We start from the raw sequence: 19,796 nt of genomic DNA on the forward strand, positions 1-19,796 counted from the left end.
CAATTAAACCATACTTACCACATTACATAGTCTATACTTCTATAATTGTATATGCTTAAACCCAATTTTTGCCTTTAATCCATATTAAACTTCATCTTGTTTGTTTTAAGACATAATTTCAGATTTAAAAATCTTATTAGTGATCACTTTTAACTTACAGTATCTGTAAAGTTCATGAACATGGCTTCTTTGTGTCCAGTTAAGTAAGTTTATAAAGTTTATAAAAAATTAATAAATTCCAGTTTATGAAGTCTAATAAAAGTTATATAAAAGAGGCTGAGAAAAGAGCCTTGTAGCCAACCACCAAGAATAATCTCCAAGACAATAATAATAAATGAACCAACACTTTTCAAGATCATACATTTTATTTCATGCAATCATACTATAACCAACAAGGATTTTATGAAAAGTTTTCTAAATGCTTTACTGAAATGAAAATTCACTGTCTCTAGCATCCCCAAATATACCGGTCCAAGTATTTATTAAAGAAATAAAAGGGGGAAAAGAAGCAAATCTAGTTAAACTGGATCTGTTTTCAAACTAACCCATTCTGGCATCAACGATCTCCATCACCTTTTCTAAGTGCTTGGAGCCACTGTTAATAATCTTTTTTATACTTTTCTGAGAATTGGTCGAACTTTCCTGTTTATAGTGCTAACCATGTACAAGTTTCTCCTTTCTGAAAATCTCATTTGTTCATGTTGGTATGTGGGATGAAAATGATGCAGGACAGAATGAGGGCAGATATATGGAGTGAATGGGGTCTTTCAGATGTGGGGTGTAGTTGCAAAACTTGAGGACCATATTAAGTCTATAGCTGGGTGTAAAAGCCAGATGCAGAAAATGGGAAGGAATTATAGTGCTGAACGTATACAATCTGAAGACTAAGAGCTATATCTAAACTACCAAGGAGACAAATATATTCTTCAAATACCCCCTCTCCATCCCAGTCCCCCAATCTAATGTCTGAATGTCACGTAGGGACTGCTATGTGTAGCTTTGCAGGCAGTCTTAAAAGCAAATAATGCGAACCATATCTGTGGATAAATTAGAGAAGGTATACAGGCATCGCTTGTTTTATTGCTCTTCGTTTTTTTGTGCTTCAAAGACACTGGGTGGATTTTTTACAAATTGAAGGTTTGTGGTAGGCCTGCATCCAGCAAGTCTATCAGCACCCTTGTTTCCCAAGAGCATTTGTTCACTTCATGTCTCTGTGTGCCATTTTGGTAATTCTTCCTATATTTAATTTTTTTTCGTTATTATTATATTTGACATGGTGATCTGTAATGAGTGATCTTTGATGTTACTATTGTTACTGTTTTGAAGCTCCAGGAACTAAAAACATACAACATATCAGATATATAGTCATGAAAAGAAGACTGGCGTATCTGTATGGATATCACACACAATGGACTCAAGATAAAAAAATATATATTATTGGAGATAGGGTCACCACTTAATGATAAAATCTACAAGGAGAAATTGATAAATCCACCATTATGGGGAGATATTTCAACACCCTTTCACCTATTGATAAATTATTCAGAATTCCACGTATATACACTGACATTGATGTACGACATGTAGAGAGGACAGCGTGGGCATACAATACTTAGAGAATGCACATTCTCATTAAACCCATAAGAAGTATTTACATACATTAGCTAGCTTATTTAATACGTTTCAAAGAATTGTATTATCTAGTCCAAGGGTTGAGAAACATTTCCTGTAAAGGGCCAAATAGTAAGAATGTTTGCTTTGCAGGTCTCTGTTGCAGCTACTCAACTCTGCTACTGTAGCATGAAAGTTGCCATAGAAAATACACTTATGCAATTCAACTATCTTTTCCTGCAGGAGCAAGGATAGTAATTAAGCTAATGGCCATGGCCATTTTCCCATAAAACTTATTTAGGCCCACTGAATTTGCACTTTATATAATTTTCACATACCTCAAAACATTATCCTTCTTTTGTGTTTTTCAACCATTTAAAATGTGCCAACCATTCGTAGTTCACGAGTGTAGACAAACAAGTGGCAGGCTGGGTTCGTTCATCACTGACTTAGACCTTGTAATCTCTACTAAAATCTCCCGATAGATTTTAGGAATCAGTAGACTAATTTTTTAAAGATTTAAATTTAGGTGGGTGATGTGTATTGAGGAGGGCACCTTTTGGGATGAGCACTGGGTGTTGTATGGGAACCAATTTGACGATAAATTTCATATATTGAAAAAAAATTTAAATTTAGCTTTAAATTTAAATAATAGTGCGTTTTAATTTCTAAAGATTGACTTCAATAAATGGGATTTAAAAATAGACTTCAAAAAAATAAAATAAAAATAGGCTCCACAAATAACTCATGGATCAAAGAAGAAATCATGAACGAGAATTTTAAAGTACTTACAATTGAATAAAAGAGAACTAAATTTTGATATACCCAGATCATGAAATATTCATGGTGTACATGAGGTAACAACTGCTGTGTTCAGTAGCAGAGGTAACTCTTAGAAACATAACACTGAGTGAAGTTCACAGAAGACCGCATATAAGTTGCCCTTTCACAAAGCTCAGAAACAAGCAAAACTAAGTGATATGTTATCTAGGAACACATATACATCTGTTTAAAACTGATGTGTGGGGCACCTGGGTGGCTCACTTGGTTAAGCATCCGACTCTTGATTTCAGCTCAGGTCATGATCTCATGGTTTGAGGGTTCTAGCCCCATGTTGGGCTCTTCACTGACAGTGTAGAGCCTGCTTGGGATTCTCTCTCTCCCCCTTTCTCTGCCCCCCGCCCTCCCCCCCCCCCCAGAATAAATAAATAAACATTAAAAAGAGAAAACTAGTATGTAAACAAAGGAATGTTATTCACAAAATTCAAGACAGTGGTTTCCTCTGAGGGCAGGAAGGGAGCTAGAACAAGGCTAATGTGGATAAATTGCAATAGTATTGTAAAGTGAGTCACCTTACAGTGTCCCTGCTTCTGCAGGAGGAAAAGATTGTTGAACTGCATACAGCAGGGAGGACATTAATGCAGGGAGTCAGCTATGGCTAGGGACAGTCTGGAAGAGGTGAGGCAGAATGACATAAGAAGGACAAGGCAATTGTCTGATTTGTAGCGCAAGTGATCCAGTTACTGTTCTTTTATTTACCTTGACACAGGTCGGCAGAATGCCTCGTTGCTTATTATCCCTGACCTTTCAATGACTGATGAGCTCTGGAGATAAAACACTCCTTTCTGAGCAGGACCACAGCTACTCTGTTCCTAATTTTAAATGTGAAGCTCATTTTTACAGTAAGATTCATTTCCCCCAGAAATTCTAGTGCTTCTGTACAATTGAGGAAAATTTCATTTTTGAATCTGAGAGATATTTATCAATTTACTAGTAACAACTGAATATTCCTTATTTTTATCTTCTTTATTTTTTTCCTGAATATTCTTTAAAATGCAAAACAGACACCATTTGTTTTATCTTTTTGAGATCATTTTCTGCTTATTCCACGGAACTGGAAATTTGCCATTCAAGAACAACACTTATTTCACTATTTGCAACTTTTCTAGTCAACACTAGGCTTTTTGTTTTTCTACGTGTGTCTAAGTAGATGAGATTCAAAAGGAAAAAAAAAGGTAAAACAACGGTGGGAAAAAGTAATCACCAATTTTAAATGACAGTATCGCCATTAAATGGAATTCTCTCTTATGGTTGAAAGGAGTGAGGTGATAATTAACTACTAACTTTGGTGGACATCAAGATATATAGTTGTTAAGGTGGAGGGAGGGGAAGGAAGGCAAGTTGCAATGCACTATCTAGTATGAATTAATTTGTATTAAAAAAAGAATATAAGACAGAAATATAAGCCAACATTTTTTAATATGAAATTTATTGTCAAATTGGTTTCCACACAACACCCAGTGCTCACCCCAACAGGTGCCCTCCTCAATACCCATCACCCACCCTCCCCTCCCTCCCACCCCCCATCAACCCTCAGTTTGTTCTCAGTTTTTAAGAGTCTCTTATGGTTTGGCTCCCTCCCTCTCTAACTTTTTTTTTCCTTCCCCTCCCCCATGGTCTTCTGTTAAGTTTCTCAGGATCTACATAAGAGTGAAAACATATTAAGCCAACATTTTAACAGTATTTTTATGGGGAGAGAGATGACTGTATAGTTAGAAGTTACTTCCATTCTTTCAGTTAATATCATTCTATAATATTTGAATTTTTAACTATGTACCTACATTATTCTGTGGCAGAGAAAATAACATAGTAATATTTTATTATCTATTGTGAATTTTTGGTGTTTCTGAATGCTTTATTCCTTCTAGAACTCAGCTAGATTTTTAAAATTTTTGTCCCTAGTGCCTAAAATTGTGTTTTTATGGCTTTAAGTTCCTGAGCTATAATAACCCTCAGGCTATTTTACAATTCCCTTTGGCTATGCTCATTGGCATTGCAAACACAGACTCTGTTTCCTTAAGTTGGCACCCAAATTTTTTTCTTCATTGGTAGCAGAATCCCGAGGGAGGGGTAGAAATAAAGCAAAACAAAAGAAAACTCTTATTACAAATTTGGAAGTTTTTAAAAAGCAAATTAGGATCTCTGAACAGCTTTCTCACTCAAATATCCCTGGTGCTCAAGAAAATTCCAACAACCTTACAAATAATTTCCCTGATAACAGCATATAAATCCAAGTTTCAGCAAGGCAAGAGCAAATATATCCCCCAGATTCCACGTCTAATTTCATCACAAAGGACTTGGAACTACGCACATACACACGGAGAAAAGAGAGGAAAACATCCAACATGTACTATAAACGCTTATTGACTTTCCAAATACGCTACAACTTTCCTTTCCTTTAATAGACAATTTTTTTGAATGCAAAGCTTTCCAAGCATTTCTCACACTGTCTTACCATGTTAAGCAGAGCATTTCTGATCTTATTACTCGTAGGTATCATTGTGAGCATTCATGACTCTACTACGCAGGTAGTAAAGGGGGTGTGTAACCCCTTATGCAAAGCTCTTGCAACTAGGCATGGAAATCTAATGAAGGTACTCTTCATACAGGTTATCTGCACCGGATCTTGCCTGGTGCTTATGCCATATATTCATAACACCCCCAGCAGGGTCTGTAATTAACACATTTTTTCTGCAGCAAAACATATTCACACAAATTAGAACTAAGTTCATAAGTAACCTTGTATCACTTCAGATCAAATTTGCTGCCAAACAAGTGTAAGTCAAGTAAGGCTTTGTCAGCAGATGAAATTTGAAAAACAAAGAAATAATTTTTTAAGGAGTCTTTCAACTCAACATTGCAGATAAAGTCTTATGCACCAGAATGGTGGTACCACAAAGCCACTGTATATTGTTCACCTCAATAACTCTCATTTTGAGTACTTGATGTCTGTCCGATTCTTTAAGTCTTTCTGCCCTTACTGTGCAATTGGGAATCCCTCCATCCATGTTGTGGCTGTGATGTCCTCTACTGTCTTCTGCCCTGATAATTTATTACTTTCAATCTTCTGTGACTTAAAACAATGGGCAACCAAATTATTATAATCGTGTATGAAATCACAGTAAGTTTTACATAAGGAGCTCAAAAGTTATATTATGATAAGAGGTGTAAATTTTGCTCGTGTTCTTAATGACACCTATTTCAACAATTTAGAGGCTTTTTTGGTTTGCTAGTGATTATTACTTGTACGCACAATATTTTAGATTGTTATCCTTTAAAAATTAACTCCAACTTCTTGCGCTTTAACAAAAATGTTTCATTTTATAGATGTCACCTACTTACAGGGAATGACATCTTATGAAACCCTATTATTCAAATATATGTCTTTTTCATCATATCAAAGTAAGTTAAGGTTTAAAATTTATTCATTCTTTCACCAAAAAAAAATAGGTTATGACAATAAAATAGTATTTATAAAAGCTTAAAGAACAATTTCAGGGTGACATTTCTTTTTTTTATTTTTTATTTTTTGAGAGAGAGAGAGAGAGAGAGACAGAGAGAGCACAAAAGGAGGAGGGGCAGAGAGACAGGGAGAGAGAGAATCCCAAGCAGGGTCTACACTGTCAGCACAGAGCACGACGTGGGGCTAGAACTCCTGAACTGTGAGATCATGACCTGAGCCAAAGCTGAGAGTCGGATGCTTGACTGACTGAGCCACCCAGGCTCCCCTGAGGGTGACATTTCTAAATAATCACAGTCATCTGTCTTTGCTCAACTTGCAATTTCTTCCATTTTCTGACCCCACCCTATACATTTATCCTCATTTTTTAGTGCCTGGTCAGCCTTTCCAGGCTCTAATATGCAGAGCCCTTTGGCCACACTTATCACTGCAATACATAGGAACCCTGGGGAGGAGCTGGAGGGTCATGAGTGGAAGTCAATGTGGGAATGTCCATGATGCAAGGTGCCAGGAGAAATGTGGCCAAAGCTGGTGAAAGATTAATACCAGATGCTAGGAGAATGAGGTGATGAAAAGAAAAGTGTGGAAAACAGTGAGAACCCACAAACCTAGTCAGGTGACTCAAGCATGAGAACGCATCTTAAGGGCTTCTGACTCATCCTTTCAGCAAAGGTTCAAGCACCTGCCAAGCATAGGGATAGGCCCTGGGGATATAACAAGGAGTACAAAATGGTCCCCACCCTGGAGGGTTTGCAGTATCAGCAATTAAACAGACACACACAGTGACAACCATATGCCATTTTGTAACAGCACAATGTAATATCAAGCACTGTCAGCACAGAGAAATGGATGCCCACCTCCGCTATGCAAAATCCAGCGGGCATCCTAGAGACTTCTATTGTTTCTCACTGACTACCTTCCAACTTCCTCGCTGTTCCTCGAGCACTCTAGCACACCTCCACCACAGTGCCTTAGCACTTGCCATTCCTGTCTCCTGGAATGCTCTCTTTCCAGATAGATACATGGCTCACTATTTCACATCACTGAGGTCTCAGTTCAAATGTACCTCATCAGAAAAGATTTCTCTGACAAGGGCGCCTGGATGGCTCAGTTGGTTAAGTGTCTGACTTCGGCTCAGGTCATGATCTCGGGGTCCGTGAGTTCAAGCCCCATGTGGGGCCCTGTGCTGACAGCTCAGAGCCTGGAACTTGCTTCAGATTCTGTGTCTCCCTCTCTCTGCCCACTCCCCACTCATGCTCTGTCTCTCTCTCTCTCTCTGTCAAAAATAAACATTAAAATTTTTTTTTTAAAGATTTCTCTGACCAATTAGCCTATTTGAAACCTTCTAACTTGTCTCTACTTCCTATCTTCTATTCCACCAACCAATGTTCATGTATTTTCTAAGACAAAAACCTATCATTAATTCAATCATGCATTCAGTCATTCATTTACTCACTTGATCACTTATTTTTACTTAATAACATGTTATGGAAACCCACTGTGTGGATTTATTTCCCTCTAAATTCCTTCAAAGTGCCTTGACTCCTTTATACTATCCTTATGCCTATGTACATTCTGTATCCATTCCCCCCAGCCCATCCCCCCATTCCTAGCTCCCTTGACAAACTGCTACCTGCTCTTCATAACTCAGCTCAAATTTTCATCATTAATTCATTCAGTTATGCTCAGCACTGGGGAAACAGTAAATAAATACTGCAAATAAAAATCCCTGTTCTAGGCTTCTGGGTGGCTCAGTTAAGTGTTCAACTCTTGATTTTGGCTCAGGTCATGATCTCATGGTTCGCGGGATCAAGCCCTGCATTGGGCTCCATGCTGGGTATGGAGCTACATGCACTTTCCCTTTCTCAAAAATAAATAAATAAATAAATAAAATCCCTCCTCTCACAGAATTTACATAAGGGACACAGACAATAAAGAATTGAACAAGATGATTTCAGACTGTGATAAGTGCTATGAAAAAAGGGCAATGTGAGGCAATTTGGGGGGGGGAGGATTAAGAGAGAAACAGAATGTGCCTGTGTGTGTGCATATGCATGCGTGTGTTACAGGGTACAATGATCTGTACTTGGCACACAGTGGGTTTTCATTAAACGTTATTAAGTAAGTGAGCAAGTGAGTAAATAAGTGAGTGAATATGTGATTGACTTAATAATAGATTTTTGTCTTAGAAAACATGTGAGCATTGGTTGGTGGAATAGAAGGTAGGAAATGGAGCCAACTTAGAAGGCTGGTCTTCTGTAGAGAGAAAAATAATGATGGCCTGAGCTAAGACAGTGGGAATAGAGAAGAGAGACCACATTTGAGACACAAATAGAATTGTCATATGATTGAATATGGAAGAAGTCAATGAAGGAAGAGGATTCTGATATGGGTGTCCAGATGGGTGGTGCCATTGAGTATAAGGTAAAACCAGGTTTGGTGAAAGGAGGCTGTACCAGGGAGATAATCCATTCCATGCTGGACATCTTGGGATTGAAGTCTCTTTGTTATAGGTGGAGACAATTAACATGTAGTTACAAGCATAGAGCTATGAGTGAAGTCAAGACAGAAGACAGGTTTGGAATAGCATGGATGTCTTCACCCTCAGAAAAATGTAGTAGTGTAAGAAGACAAAATTTAAGGATAATTTAAGATGTCAAGAGGTAGAGAGAGGCAAAGAAGTCTCCACTGAACACAGAGAAACAGGTAATAGGGTGAAAGAAGACAATTAGAAGATGAACCCATGGGAAGTAAGGAAAGAGTGAGGGATGCAAGGATGCTTAGAGAGATTGGTGAACAGAAATAGTCCAAAGGTATGAAGAAAGGTAATGATAAGCTAAGAACTCAAATTTATTTTATTAAGGGATTATAACACGCCAGAGACCATTTTTAGCAGTTTGCATGGCTGGATACATTCAGTTCTTACAACTCTTTTGAGATTATTATTATTCTTCCCACTCTATAGATGAGAAAATGAGGCAGAGAGAGGTGAACTTGCAGCCCAGGTTTCCACAGGAAGCAAACGACAAAGGCAAGATGCAGAGTCCAGCCATAGTACTCCACGGCCCACGTTTGCACAGATGGATGAGTGTGCTTCATGAGCGCCCTTTGCGATGGCAGTTTCAGCGGAGTGGCAGCTCTGTGGCCTGGGGAGGTGAAAGGAAGATGAGAAAGTCAAGAGAGCAAATGTAGACAGACTGCTGTTTGCAAGAAGCTTAGCTAGGAAGAGGGGTAGAGTAATAGCTGGAAGGGAACACAGGAGTGGGAGAAGCTGTTTTGTGTTTAATGAGCAAGTGTAGAGCATGTGGTCTGATAGATTCTGTTTACATCGCACTCTAGAATTGCTAGAACCAAAATGAGGGGGTTGGATGAAAAGATATGCACGTTACTTCCAGCCCTGATTCTACTATTCCACAACTTGGAAATTCTCTCTCGGTGCAGCCAGATGGACCATTTCACTCCATAAAATTAGTTGGAAAATAATTTCATACACTTTGAAAGATGAATTTAAATAGAAATAAGTGCCTGTGTATTCTAGTTTCCTTATAATTCATGAGCTTTTCATATTTTTCCATCCTGGTCTGTGACACTTTTTGTCCTTAGGAGAGACCTGAAGTTTTTGCTGTCTTCTGACAAGTTTTTGTTTTCTTTTTCTAAGCTTAGGAAAAAAGGAGTCATAGTATTCTGGGTTCATGTTATTTTCCTCATTGCCTTTCATTTGTGCTCTGCCCTTCCTTCCACAGGAAAAAAATTAAAGCACAGGAAGTTATAGAAAAGCCCTATTGTTTCTTTCACCATATGTCCTATGCCCTATCTAATGTAATCATTAGTGTTGTTTCCTGCCATTCTCTCTCTACTAAATCCCTTGAAACACCTCAGCTTTGAGCCCTTCTATCTTTTGCTTCTGCTAAACTTTTTTCGAAAACATTATTTATTTATTTTGAGAGAAAGAGAGAGAGAAAGCACACGCAAGTGGGGGAGGGGCGGAGAGTGGGAGGAGAATCCCAAACAGGCTCCCCCTGGTCAGTGCAGATCCCAATGTGAGGCTGGAACTCTCAAACTGTGAGATCATGACCTGAGCCGAAGTCTGCCGCTTAACTGACTGAGCCACCCAGGTGCCCCTCTTATGCTAAACTTTTCCTTCTACGAGCAACTGCAATGGACACATACCAATTCCAAATCGATTCCAAAGCACTTCATTTGGTTTCTATGTTCATTTGCACAAAGCCCTTTCTCGGCACACATCCTTCAATTACACATATTCCTATCTTTTTCTTACCTTGGCACAACCTTTCTATATCCAGTTGCTCATTTTCCTATTCACACAATGTCCGTTTTCAATTATCCACCAGTAGGACTATAAGATGGGGGAGAGACTGGCTGTAAAATATATAGAACTCACTTCTTTTCTGGCTCTCTGATGTGTTTTCACACTTACCAAAATTAGGATATACCCACTTTTGGAAAATCACAACACTTCATACAAAGTAAAGCTATACTTGGAAAACATGTCTCAAAAGGAATTAGAAAGCTGTCCACTTAGCAAATCTTTGCTCCTTCCTCATTTCTATTCTGGGCAGCCCTCCATACAATGGATGAATAGCATTATCTCCTAGACAAATGCAAATAATCTTCATAGAGAGATCTTTATTTTCCTCTCTAAAACATGATATCGTTCTAGCTCACAATTCCCTGGAGCAAGGTGATAATTAAAGTGTTTCAGGTTCAAAGGCGTTCCTGATGAGCTAGCTTCAGACAGGACGGAGGATAAACAGAAACGGCAATGATATCATAAGTGAATCAGGTTGTAATGTTAATAAGACGTTGAAGATAAGAAGTGTCTGTCTAGTATCAATAATTGACTCTATTCACATTTTCCCTGACACATGTGAATCCAAATCCCATCGTTCACAACAGTAGTTATTTTGGCAGGTAAACGCACCTAGCGAAGATGAACGGAGCTCATACAAAGAACCTCCGTCAGTACTATAAGCCTGTTCCGTGATAGCACCTCATTATAAAGAGACCTAAAACATTTTGTGACAGCAGGCAATACTTCCCTAGATATAGCAGAAATCTTTGCAGCTCTGAATCCAAATAATGATTCGCACTCTTTATCTTTACAGGATGTGCCTTTGTAACTACAAAAGATTTTAGAATAGTCAGCAATGATCTGGGGCAACCCAAGTCCTTTTTTCTACAGTAAGCAACATTTTCAAGTGGATGATTCTAAACCAATTTAATCGGCTTCATCAGGCAAGTGTTCCTTCATTTTACTCTTGGTAAAAATTATTTTTACATTATTTGATACAATAAGTAATTCCTTCATTCTATTTTTCCTTATTTTTGATTCTTCTTATTTAAAAAAAAAAAGAAGGGGCACCTGGGTGGCTCGGTCGGTTGAGTGTCCGACTTCGGCTCACGTCATGATCTCACAGTCTGTGAGTTCAAGCCCCACGTCGGGCTCTGTGCTGACAGCTCAGAGCCTGGAGCCTGTTTCAGATTCTGTGTCTCCCTCTCTCTGTGACCCTCCCCCGTTCATGCTCTGTCTCTCTCTGTCTCAAAAATAAATAAAAACGTTTAAAAAAAATTTTTTAATAAAATAAAATAAAATAAAATAAAAGAAGCAGCAGAAACCAGGTTGTTGAACCAGAAAAATGTTACACTGGCTAGGAATATGGGCCTTTTGAGGTTAAAACAATTAAGTGGCAAATACAATGCAGATGCTTTTTGTCTATTAAAATTTTATGTCCATGTTTAAAAGGCTAAAAAATAAAAAACTTAGAATATGTGATTTACGCCATCCAATAGTGAGAATTCATCTCAATGTGAGATTCATCTGTGAAAGGAAAAATTTCCCCTACGTGAGTTTTTGCATGGATCCATTTCCTATATTCCTGGGACACAACAGTTCCTGACTTTTTGACAAGACCCACCTCTTAGAGCTTCGATACTCTTTCCTAATGGTCATTGGGAGGAAGCTTCTCTTTGCTTTCTCTGGGGGAAAAGGCCAGCACACTCTCCTGCCGCTATTCCCTAGTGACCTACTGTCCCTCCCCACTTTTAGCTCCTAAGGGTTCTGCCAATTGGTTTTAATCCAATTCAACTTTTTAACTACGGGCTTAGAAAGGCAACTTAGATTTTTATAACATTTCTCTTGCTTTATAAAACATAAGATAAAAAGATTATTATAAAATACTGACTTGCAAACACCTAAATGGCCTTGGCTATGCTTTCATTGGCAGAGTTTAGGAAAGTGCTGTGGTACCAAGACCTTTTAAGAGATAGAATCTTATTTCTGAAATGGATTTGGACAATATGCAATACATGTAAGAAAGTTGTGTTTTCCCGCTGCAGTGGAAAACATGTGTTTTGCTCATGGATTTGACTCTACTTGCCAGAATAACTTTCCAGATGTTTTAAAAGCTCTAAACAACTGCAGACTTTCTGATCTGCTCTGGTTCAAAAATTGATTTACAAAGAAAACATGTGGGTCTGTGACATGAATGAAAACAAAAATATTCCTCTTAACCACTCTATAATACCCAAATATTTTAGATATGGCCTTAGATTAAAAGCATTTTATAGATTTTTTTTTTCCTAAGACATGTATACAGGCATTTATACACATAATCTCTTGGAAGGGATTATAGTCTGAATAGAAAATTGTTCCCATTTTTCTCAATGCAACTAATTGTTACTGCTAGACTATGCCCTTTTGTCGTTTCTGCAGCTTTTTGTTGACTTTCAGTAAATGATATCCTGGTAAGATGTAAGTATGCCCAGCACACATTGATCTGTCTTCCTTTATGGGCTCCTAAAATGCATGAAAAGTATTTTATATTACATACTATTCATTCTTCTTCAGTTTTTACCCTGGCTATTTCTTTCTAGTTAGCCTCCAGCTATGTTTTGTTAGTGTTGTTGTTTGTTTGTTTAGTATTTGCATAATTTAAAGAGACTATTTGTATCTCATTCTTTCATGATCAACTGTCAACCAATACTTCTTTTTCCTGCCTCATTATACCTACAGACTTCACTCTGTGCTATTTTTCCTAACCTTGTTTGGATCTAAATCCCTTATGTTTTAGTTTCATTTATGTGAACTACTCAACTTTCCCTTTCCCTCTGTACAAAGTCCTCCAGGAAATCATATTCTCATGTCCACTACAATTCAGAAATACAAGTGTTTTAAAAGGAAATTCCAAATAAAACAGAACAAATCTATTGTGTATTAAAATTTAGTGTGGAGTGTGCTTGAGATTCTCTCTCTCCCTCTGTCCCTCTCCTCCTCTTCCACTTTCTCTCTGGGGACCCTGGGTGGCTCAGTCAGTTGAGCATCCTACTCTTGATATAGGCTCCAGTAATGATGCTAGGGTTGTGGGTTCAAGCCCCACATTGGGCTCCACTCCAAGGGTGGAGACTGCTTGGGATTCTCTCTCTCCCTCTGCCCCTCTCCCCTGCTCACACTCTAAACAAACAAACAAGTAATAAAATAAAATTCAGTATGTATTTTCCTTTATAAATATTTACCAAACTTTTATATGTTTCTTTATTTCATGTTATACACAAGTTTCCAAACATCAAGAATCTGTTTTCAGTATCTTTTTAAACACTAGTCAGTCATTTCTAATTAAAACTTTTTATATTCATCCCCTAGATGTAGGCTTTATCTTGTTCACCTATATATGACTACTGCCTAAAGCAGAACAGCACAGCTGGTAAGCAATAAAGTACCATTGATTAAATAAATCTCACACTTCTGGAGGGGAAATGGGGGAGGCATTATGTCTAGAGCACTTTGCTAAGTAATTTTACATATATATGTGTATATACACACACACACACATAAAGCACACACATAAAACACACACACACACACACACACACACACACACACACACACACACACATTTCATGTAATCTTCTCAAAGTCCTGTGAAGGAAGTATTATTATCCCCATTTTACAAATGAGGAAACAAACTCAGGGAGAGAGGGAAGTAATTTATCCAAATTTATACAGGTAGAAAGTTGCAAATTATTAAGCTCCAAACACAGGCTCTTTGAGTAACATAAAAGAGAAACATGATCCATACAAATTGCATTCTTTCCTATTTCCCTCTATTGTGGCTGGTCCTAAGGAAAACTTAAAAAATAGAATCGATCTTCAATTCTTTTCTTTCTCCTCAAGACCTAAGTTTTGGTGCCCCAACTTTTTGCTTTATCCATCCCAACCAACCCCCAAAAGCTTCTGCTATGGACATTTCCTCCATCATTGTGAGTCTATGTGCCTTGATCTGGTTCTCCAGCTATCCTCAGCCTTACTAACATCCAATTACCCACCTTTCATCAAACCCTGTATCTCATTGCTTCATACTACTTGCAGTTTTGAGATTGAAAACTTGCTTATTAGGTAACCATTCCTCCCTAATGTTGAAAGCTACAAGTGTCTAGAATTATATGGTCGTGATTTTATGGCCTACATGTCACTGCCCATTGTAATCAAAAGAAGTAAACTTAAATTAGGCTGTATGGAGTTAAACAGTACTACTATTAAACAGTAGTGAAGCATTCAGTTATTTCACTCAAAAATAAAGGCTGGGGGTATCTGGGTGGCTCAGTAAGTTAAGCATCCCACTCTTGGTTTCAGATCAGGTCATGATCTTACGGTTCCTGGGATGGAGCCCCAGGTCAGGCTCTGTGCTCATAGTGCAGAGCCTGCTTGGGATTCTCTCTCTCCCCCTCTCTCTGTCCCTCCCCAATCACACTCTCTCTCTCCCTCTCTAAATAAATAAACATTAAAAAATCATAAAATAAAGTCTGGAGGTAGGCAGTTCAAAGCCAGGGGAAGAGTTTCAATATCATAAAAGACACAGGTTCTTCCCATATTTCCCATCTGCCAATCATGTGATTGCACAATGGTTAGAGATTCTTCTTCAGTATTGTGCAGTCACACAAAAGTTGCAAAAGAAGTAAGAAAGGAGGTATTCTCCTTAAGGCATCTCTCTGTTACAAGGGAGGAAATCATTTCCAAATAGCCCCTACTAGCCTCTCCCATGTCTCTTTGGCTTGACTTGGTTCACCTGCCCACACCTAAGGCAATAAATGATGAAGGACAACAGGGCTGCCATGATGTAGTAACCCCTACAGGTACTGCTTCCTCACTATCTCCCAAGACCTCAGTTTAAATACACAATATGTTTGCACGGATAATAGAATTTCCATTACTGCTTTTAACAGAATCATTATAATAGTTTCCTATTTGCCAACCATGGCCACAGTCTTGTATCACAAATGTACATTAGTTTTATTTTAGTAGCAAGAAACAATAAGTATTATATGAGTGGAAATAGTGACTAAGTAAGGTAAAGTTTTATTTAATTCCTTTGTCATTTGGTCCAATCTGTGACCGTAAAATTTTGCTGAGGGGGTCCCTACTAGCAACTAGATAATGAAAACTGGCCCATGTGACATTAGAATAGTGTCAGAGAAAAGGGCATGGCTAGCATATTTGAAAATATTGTATCTGTCAGTGTAGTACCTGTTTGAATTTATTGTGTTAATTTCCTATGCTTCTTATATTTACCCAGAGTTCCAACTTTCCAATGTTAGTCCAGACATTGAAGTGGTAACTCTATGTGTAGTGTCTATGTGTAGAATGAAAGAACCATTCCAACCATTAAAATAATATACACAAAAACTTTGTTTTAACGTCATGTAACTTTAAAACTTCAATATAAATATTTTATTTAAGGATCCTTCTTCATTTATACTGTGATAGTTTCAAGACTATATTCCAGTCTTCCATTACTGCATAACAAACCACTCAAAACTCAGTGACTTAAAACAAAATAATCATTTATTTTGCTCATGAGTTTGCAATATTTGGGCTGGTCTTTGTTGGAAAGGCATGTTTTGTTCACCCCAGCGTCAGCTGAGACAACTTGACCAGGGCAAAATCTACTTCCACGATGGTTCGTTTACACAGCTAGCAAGTGCCTAGCTTAGCTGCAACTCAGCTGAGGCTGTTGGATGGGTGTGCAGTGGGTCCTCTACACATGAGCTTCTCTGCATGAGCCTCGCCATAGGACTGCTTGGGCTTCCTCATGGCATGGCAAATGGATTCCAGAAGCTAATATTTCACAAGGAAGTTGAAACTGTAAGGATCTTAAGGCTTAGGCTCAGAAACTGTGACATTATCACTTCTGCTGTATTCTATTAGCCGCACAAACCCTACCCAGACTTAAAGCAAGTGAACATAAATTCCTCCTTGTTGATGAGAGGAGTGCTCCTCCCTGACAAAAAAAGAAAAAAAGGAAAAAATATTTTTTTAATATTTAATCTCTATAGGCTAGAAGGAGAATTTGGTTCTGTTTTCAAGGTTCATTCCTATGGAAATTCCCTATTCTTTATAATACAGTACAACCAAACCCAGTTTTGTAAATAAAAACCACAGTGAAAATATAGCACAGTTTAAGGATAGAAACTACCATAATTTTTGGCATTAAAAATGGTCTCTCCGCTTTAACTGGTAACATCAACATTATCTGTCATCCAAAATTAAATTGTGTACTTTATATTTTAGAAATTATACTAATGCTATGTATTATTTTAGATAGCTATTTGGGGTTTTCACTATTAAAGAGTCATAACTTGATTTTTCTTGAGGTATTTGGAAACATTTGCTCATTTGGAACTGAGATTAACAACAATTTCTACTTACAGAGCCCCAATTTTCTTCTAAGTCTTTTTTTGTGATATCATCTTTACCCTTAAAACATATACTGGGAAAGTTATTTTTATCACGTGTTTTAGACAACAAAACCAAAGCCTAGCTATGTGAATTAATTTTTTTCAAGATTACTAAAAATTTTAGCAACAGAATCAGGACTCAACTTTAATGTCCAACCAATGCTTTTCTCTAAGAAAATTGGTCAAATTTTCACCATGAAGCAATACTCGTAATTATGACTAAAAAAAATGGTCTTTGCTTATACTTCTTTATTTTAATTAAACAATTCTTAATTGGGTAAGGTATATCTTCTCTTAAAATGCAACATTCTAATTATATACTCTAGGGGCGCCTGGGTGGCTCAGTCGGTTGAGCGCCGACTTCGGCTCAGGTCACGATCTCGCGGTCCGTTAGTTCGAGCCCCGCATCAGGCCCCTGTGCTGACAGCTCAGAGCCCGGAGTCTGTTTCAGATTCTGTGTCTCCCTCTCTCTGACCCTTCCCTGTTCATGCTCTGTCTCTCTCTGTCTCAAAAATAAATAAACGTTAAAAAAAAATTATATACTCTGTTAGGTGTTCTAAAATTGTATTTTTTGAGAGGGAGAGAGAGCATGTGCGTGCACATGCATGCGAGTGGGGGAGGGGCAGAGGGAGAGGGAGGAAAAGATCTTAAGCAGGCTCCATGCCTAATGGGGAGCCCAATGCATGGCTCAATCTCACGACCATGAGATCATGACCTGAGCCCAAATCAAGAGTCAGTTGCCTAACTGACTAAGCCACCCAGGTGTCCCTCTAAAATTGTATTTTAATATGTAGTTATAAGAAAGTGAACCAGAATGGGAAATTTTTCTATATAGAGTTATGTGGAACATAGCAGGTAACTTCTGATGATAAATAAATCTAAAGTATTATTCTATAATGAGAGAATAGTATTAACTCAAGATAGGGCACACTGAAGTAGTTTTCAGTTAACTTTTTACTTTTACGAGGATGATATAGTTGGACTTTATAGAAATTGAAAGATTTCATCATACAGTAAATGACAAATATTACAGGTTTTTCTTCTATTTATTATTTTTCTGCTGAAGAAAATGCCTTTTTTTATTTGTGAGAAAACTCTATGTTCTCTGGTTTTACAGGCATCATTAACATTGTTTGTCAGTTATTGTTTAACAACAATGTGCAAGGTTAGGCATGAGCAGTCAAAGCAATAAAGTGAGAGACTAAAAAAGCGAGTAGGTATTTGCACTGGTAGTGTTTTTCCTTCCAAGGATACGCTATTCAGAGTTTCTAGTACTATTAGTCAGAGGACCACTTCCTCCTTGAACATTTTGATGATAGTGCTCCCCCCACTCCAGGCTCTCTCGCTTCTTCTCAGTCTCCGATGGTCTTGTGTCCTCTTTCTCCCCAAAGAGCATTGGTATCTTCACAGTTCTGCTCCTGGTCCGCTTCTATTATAATTCTACCTTTCCTGGTCACAGCTCCCAATATTTATATGTCTAGCCCAAACTTCTCCACTGAATTCCACACCTATAAGCCAACATTTCCATCTATGCATTTTACAGGAATCTCAGCCCCAAATCAGAATCATCATCCTTCTCCCTAAATAATTCAGTTTCTCCCCTTCACCCACACCCATTAGCTCAGTAGGTTCTTAGGTTAATTCCCTCTTAAAACACCCTCAATTTGCCAGATCATCATCATTAGTACTAACATATATCAGGCCCTTATTTCTTTCCTTGGTCATTACAAAGGTCTCCATGTAGGTCAAACGACTTCCGAAGGAAACTGGAAGCCATCCTACAAACTGCTGCCCGACTGACTATCCCTAAAATACAAATAAGATCATGTGACTATCATACTTAAAATATCCAATCTTAAATATCATACTTAATATATCATACTTAAATACTTAAATACTTAAGTATATATATCATACTTAAATATGATATATATAATATATCATACTTAAATACTTAAATATCATATATATATCATACTTAAATATGATATATATAATATATCATACTTAAATACTTAAATATCATATATATAATATATCATACTTAAATACTTAAATATCATACTTAATATCATACTTAAAATATCCATACTTAAAATAGTCCAGTCTCTATAATCCAATACAGTAAATCCTCCATGATATAGCCCTTGTCTTCTTCTCTGTTATCTTCTTCCTCTGCTGATTTCCCAAACTATTCCATTTCCTGAAAGAGCCCTCATGCTGTTTCATGCCTCCATGCTTTTCTGTGCACCACTTCATGTGAGTGCACATGTACACACACACACACACACACACACACACACACACACCGCTCCTAAGCAGAATGCCTTCCCTCTCTTCATACGTATACAGAGTGACTCTGTTTGCCAAGACGTAGTGTAAACATGGCCTTACCTTTGAAGCTTTCCCTTACCCCTCCTTCTCTGTTGCAGGTGATTTATTACTAAATGCATTGTGTTCGCAATTTTGCCTAAACCACATGTAACTTCTATTATTACACTTACAAAATTGTATTTCAATTACCTTTTGCATATCCATCTTCTGCAGAAAAGCATGAGTTCTTTTAAGAGTGGGAGCCATGGCTTGTTACCAGTAGCATCTAGTTGCAGGACCTCCACAAAATCTGTTAAGCTGTGTAGTATGAATGGAAAATGTAAAGATAAACTGCACTAAATGTGGAATGCTTACTAATTTCTGAAATTATGTTGAGGGAGTAAGAACTACATTCTACTTAAAGAGAGAAAAGGCATAAAAACCAGATATCCAGAAGAAGTAACACTTTGAAATCTAGTCACAACAAAAAAATCAGTCTGTCAGATTTTAACAAGTGGTATCAGATACTTTTCTATGCAACAAAGCCAGAATTTAGAAGCATACATGATTAGGGGCGCCTGAGTGGCTCAGTCGGTTAAGCATCCGACTTCAGCTCAGGTCATGATCTCAGGGTTCGTGGGTTCAAGCCTCGCATCAGGTTCTGTGCTGACAGCTCAGAGCCTGGAGCCTGCTTCAGATTCTGTGTCTCCTTCTCTCTCTGCCCCTCCCCTGCTCACGCTCTGCCTTTCGCTGACTCTCAAAAATAAATCAATGTAAAAAAAAAAATTTGTAGAAGCATACATGATTAGAAAAAAGCAAA

The sequence above is a fragment of the Panthera leo genome, chromosome B4 (genome assembly GCF_018350215.1).
Source record: "Panthera leo isolate Ple1 chromosome B4, P.leo_Ple1_pat1.1, whole genome shotgun sequence".
Classification (NCBI taxonomy): Eukaryota; Metazoa; Chordata; class Mammalia; order Carnivora; family Felidae; genus Panthera; species Panthera leo.